Genomic DNA, 6,000 nt, shown 5'->3' with positions numbered 1-6,000 from the left:
ATCGCATTTCGATTTTGTTGGTCATTTTGGCAAATCCGAAAAAAGTTGGTTAAAATCGTATATTATATGGGAATTTTGGTCACTGAGACGATTTTCTCATATTCTAATTAAAAAAAATTAACTCAATTATGGAAATAAAATCAATCTTATAATTCAATGGCTATTTGGATAGTTTAGCCTAAAAAAGTAAAGGGTCAAAATGACAAAATTGTTCCAATAGTATGTTGGAAAAAAAAACGATCATTTTGAATGTAAAGAAAATTATTTTTTAAACTAGAATCTTTGTTATAACATATATTGAAAGTCGTCTGAATTACACGATAATTTTTAAAAGACATACAGATCACTCGACGATTTTTAAAGTATCACTCAATTATCATTACTATCGTACATGTAAGAAGTCTGAAAAAGACAATGTATACTTTAAGACAATTTCCAATGACTATTATAACATATACTTTAGATAAAAATTATTTTTTATATACTTTATATGATGAAAAGAAATTCAACGCGTTATTTAAAAAAATTGATGATAAAAAATTGTTTAAGAGAGAATTTAATAAAAATAAATATAATCTAAAGACAAATGATTGATCTTGGTGTTTAGATAATATCAAATATGGATGCAAGATTTCATGTTAAAACAAATAAATTTATAAAATTTTATGTAAATAAAATTATAAAAATGTAATCTCGAAAATATAAAAATATATAGAAATTTGTAATACTTAGAGCGGGACCGTGCCACCCGCTCGAGATCCATCCAGGGATAACACGTCAAGACTTGTTCGAGTAGATCTATTAACTTTTTTTTATCATGTGGAAATGAGTGGAGTTTTGTAAGCAATGCAGTTAGGGATGGCAGTATGACTCGAACCCGACGGGAAAATCCGAAATCCGGTCAAGTTCGAGTCGGGTCAGGTTGAATGATATTGGGTCGGGTTCGGGTTCGGGGCAATGTATCCCCTCCCCGACCCGCCCCGATTATATATATATATATATATATATAATATTTTATATTTTTTATATTAATTATATATAAAATATTTTCGGTTTTGGGTTTGGGTATAATATTTCGGGTCGAATTCGGGGACGAGGTAAAAAAAATCCTCGACGGGGTTTCTCCGATAAAAAACCCGTCAGGGATCGAGTCGGGTCGGGTATTCATTTTGAGTTTGAGGACGGAGCGAACAAAACCCGACCTGTTGTCATTCCTAAATGCAGTTGATAATGGGCTCCATTCTAGGACTTTGAATCAACATCATTCACATTTGGATTAGAAGTGAGCACTAACCTTTGGAATTCTCTTTCTCCTTGTCTCTTCCGTCCTGTACGCACAACATTACCGGAATGACCCAATTCCCAGAATCAAGAGCTGATTTTTCTCAGAACAATTTATTTGCCAATCAAAAGCTTCCTTTATACTAAAAGAAACAGTGGCCTGGTCAAGGATTTCAATTGCCAGACCGAATGAGCTGTTCGTCCACATATATTAACAATAATGAAACTTTGCCCACAAATGTCTACAGTAAATCCCATTATATATAGTCAAGAATACAACAATGAAAATTTGCCCAAATTTCACCTTTAATTTATTACACTCATCAAACAAATATACATGCTAGCAATATATGTTCACCCAAAAATATACGCAGAAGAGAGCAGGCAATTTAGATTAGAAGAGGTAATTAACAAGGGATCTGTTCAGTGAAGCATTCCACGATTCAAACAACAACGCCGATAATAGAGATGATAAGAGAAAGAAGAGCAAAGGGAAGGCCACGGAGAAAAGGATAGGTTTCTGCGTTTTGACTCTGAGGTTATGACGATCTTGTCCTTATGGGTAGAGTTATTTAATGGAACTTTTTTAACACTCGCACCAATCCATCTATGAAAACAACTTCCTAAATTGCCAATTTACTCTCCACTAACGTAAATTTCACTAGAAAAATATTGTTCTTTTATTTACTTACGATAACATTATCTAAAATTTTTATATTAACAATTTATTGTGTTGATAGTATTCAAGATCAAAATAAAAGAAATAAAAATAATTGATTAAAACTAAAAACATAAATTGCAAAAAATTTATCTTAAAGTAAATAAAAGACACGTCGAAAACACGTAATTGTTATAAATGGATTGTTCAATAATAACGTGTATATATATAAATATTATCTTCTATTATTAAATAAATATATCTTTAAAAATTGATATTTAAACAATTGAAAATCTAAAATTGATCTAGATAAATGATGATGTCTTCAATTCTTGTAACCTTGGAGGATGACAGGAAGCTTTCATCAAGCGGTATTTCGTGCCTCGATTAAACTATTGGGTTTTTTTCTTTACACAAATTAATTAAAATTAATAGTTAAATGGATGATTATTATTTTTAAAGATTTTAAATTCAAGTACAACGTTTGAAGTGTTGTTTAATCGTTTTGTAGATACCCGTTTTTGTTCGGGTTGTCGTTTTATTTTATTTTATTATATATTATATATTAAATAATTAATAATATTTTCATTTTATTATTCAGGTCCAAATTGCAGGCAAGACCAAGACCCAACTAAAGGCCCATTACAACAAGACCCATTTTGGTAGGCACAAAATATAGCCCAAAACAAATTATACAAACCCTAACCCTAGGGAGCCTATTGCCGCCGTCTGCTGCCATGGTCCCTGCACTGCCGCGTCGCCACTGTCCGCGCTTGCCACCGCCGCTGTTGTCTGCTCCTACGCCGTCGTCATCTCAGCCGGCCCTCAACGCATCAATCAGACAAATAAAAAAGCAAAAAATTAGTAAAAAAATTCTAAATGTTTTTTTATTCATAAGAGACAATGAAAATCAAATCCATGACTGTCAATCACCGAGAATAGGGTAATCATACCCTATCTTCTCGGTAGCACGAGAATCAAACCTCAGACACAACATGCAATACCATAAATCGAAGGAATGAGGCCATTTTCGGGGGGATCTCAATAAAAAGTAGAGAAAATAGAGAATGAGAAAGAAAAAACCAAAAACGCACAAAAAGCCATTCGAAAAAAATAAAGAGAAGGAAAATCGAGAGAAAAGCTTACCTTTCTGGGTTGAGAATCTTGTCAGAAACCCAAAGATCGCCGGAAAATAGGTAAAACCCGAGATGATTTTCCTGGATCGGGTTGAGAATCTCTTCGGAAACCCAAGGATCGCCGGAAAATAGGTAAAACCAGAGATGATTTTCCTAGATCTAGGATTTATGTTTAGTTTTAGTAAAAATGAGGTTTGGTTTTAGTAAAAATGAGGTTTGGTTTTGAACTTCGGGGTATCGAGTGGTTGTTTTGAAAGTCTTACGTGAGTTACGGCTACCGTTCGTGAACATGAACAACGTCGTGGAATTTTGGTTCTCTTCCACCCATTGATAAGAAAAAGAGATTTGAATGAAATGATGTGGTGGTCAAATGAATTTTAGGGTTCAGTAACCCTTTAATTTAACTTTTAAACCACTGTGATATGGTGGAAAGTCTCACGTAAACGATAGGTGTTATCGATTTTATTATTATTATTTTAATAAAATTAATAAAAAATTATCGGAAAGATTATTATTTTTATTGATTTTATTATTATTTTACGTTTTATTAATTTTGTTAATATATTCAATAAAGCGTTATTGTTTTTGTTATTTTTTTCTATAGACACTTTACCATAAATCTTAAAAAAGATTAATGTTTTAGGTAGAAATAATAATGTTTTAGTTAATTTTTTTATCGATTTTGTTAAAAAAATAATAACAAAACCTATAACGTCTTTCATTAACCGTATATTAAGGTTCCGTACGGTAGAATTTCTCGTGATATGAGTCGTGGTTTAGGTTGAAGAAAACATGCAGTTAGGGTTTATTCATATGCTAAGGGCTTGATCTTTTGTTATCTCATCCTTTAATCTATCAATGAAATTTTACTTTCATGATTTAATCCTATTATTTTAATATTATTCAATTTTGATCATTGTTCGTACATTAATGAATTTTATCTTTATATTTATGATTCGGGTTTTAAACTTATTTTTTTCTTCATTTTAGTCCCTTTTTTTGTTTGTTTGTTTACATTTTGTTGTTTTATACATTTTGTACCTTATTTTAGCATCTTTTATTTTAGTCATGTATTCTTCATGGTTTTATTAAGATTCTAGTTCCTATATCATATGATATTTACTTGCTTCTTCTTGATTTATTTTCATTTAAAGTTTTGCCCTTTAGTTTAGTCACTTATATATTTGCTAAGCCCGGTTATTTATTGAAATTTATGCTTTGACTTGCCTTGATAATATGCTTGTATTTTAGTCCTCATAACTTATACGTGTACATATATATGGTGAATCCTTTTTTTATATTACCTTATATACTAGCGTACTTATATCTTACAAGATACTTTTTAATATATAATAAATATATCTTGTATATTTTATATTTGCTTTATGCATGCATTTTATAAATATGTATGCATACTTTCTTATTTTTTATAATGAAATTATTTTCATAAAATAACTTATATCTATTTTTGGGGAATATCCTGAACGAAGAGCATTCAATGGAAATACCTCCAAAATATTTGGAGTTCGATTCCTAAGAAGTTCGAGTGAGGGGACATCTCGTTAATTTTTCTTCAAATCTTAATAAATATAAAAATTATGTGTGCCATTTATTTATTTATTTGTCATATTATATTTGATGTGTCATCCATCCTGTACATATACCATGATTGATTTAGGGGTATGGACATTCAATGAGTAATGGGGCATTTCGACTGAGAATAAGTTATTTGCATCTACCATGAAGCTTTTTGCATTTGTATGAAAAAACATATCATCTTATCTGAATTATTTTTCTTTCATTTTCCTCTATTTACAAGTTTTGTAAGTCACTATACTTTTTTTAACTTGTTAAATAAAATACTACCTTCTAAGGTTATAAGCGATGAGTAAATTTTAATCTTGAAATTCTTTAAATATCAACAGAACTAAATGCTCTCTTGAGAATCATAGTTATGACTTCTTGGCAAGTGGAAAGATTAAACCTTTATAAAACAAGGACCCTTGATCTTTCTCTAGCAGATACAACTGAACATCATGCCTTTCTCTTGTAGGGGCCAAGATAGCCTTCTCCTCTCCCGAAGAGATAATCAAAAGGCTTGACATTCAGATATGTATAGAAGCGAAAAAAATGGAGTATCTTGCATATGAGGTTGCAAAGTTGATTGGTTTATACTTTTTATTGAGGATGTTCAATGATGATCATAATCTCCATAGATGGAATAGTGTAATAGATAAATTTAGTCTAGGTTAGTTGCTTGGGAATTGAATTCTAAGGATAAAATTTTCTGACCTTCAACGACGCCCAGACTATAACAAGTTTTTCTTGATGAGCTTAAGAAATTAAATCTGTATATCCAGAAAATTATATATAATTATGTATATGTAATAAAGCTGAGATATTTTGCTAAAACAATTGGTTATAGAGGAAACTCAAAAGCCCTGACTTTATGAATAAGTTATTTTCAAACCATGACATTGATCGGATACCTGACAATATGGTGTTTGCTCCATTGTGGTTGTCAAGTCAAAGACTTTGTGATGAGATGAACCATTCAACTACGCCAAATTTTGGCAAATGAAATTAAATTTAATAAATTCAAGCAAACGAAAAGTCTGAGGATTAAGTGAATAAGGAGTTTCGATGAAGATGGACTAAGAGAGTTGAAAAACACCTGTTATAGTTGACTTCACACAAGCACTCAAAAATTTTTGTTTTTAGACTGATATTTCTATACTACCTCTACTAAAGGAGTCTACGAAGATTGAACAAATGGAAGATTTCAAAGAATGAAAAATAGAAGTGTTCTAAAAAGTCTAACAATTGAGTATGCTAGTTGCATCATTTTGTCTGCATCCGACTAAAATGCCAAGATGCGAAAAAGGGGGCATGTCACAATGTACACATGGATAGACACAAAGAAGG

This window comes from Hibiscus syriacus, unplaced genomic scaffold, assembly GCF_006381635.1.
Source record: "Hibiscus syriacus cultivar Baekdansim isolate YM2019G1 unplaced genomic scaffold, ASM638163v2 tig00110013_pilon, whole genome shotgun sequence".
NCBI classification, from domain to species: Eukaryota; Viridiplantae; Streptophyta; class Magnoliopsida; order Malvales; family Malvaceae; genus Hibiscus; species Hibiscus syriacus.
The sequence above is the reverse complement of the archived record's forward strand: the minus strand, read 5'-3'. Positions refer to the sequence as shown.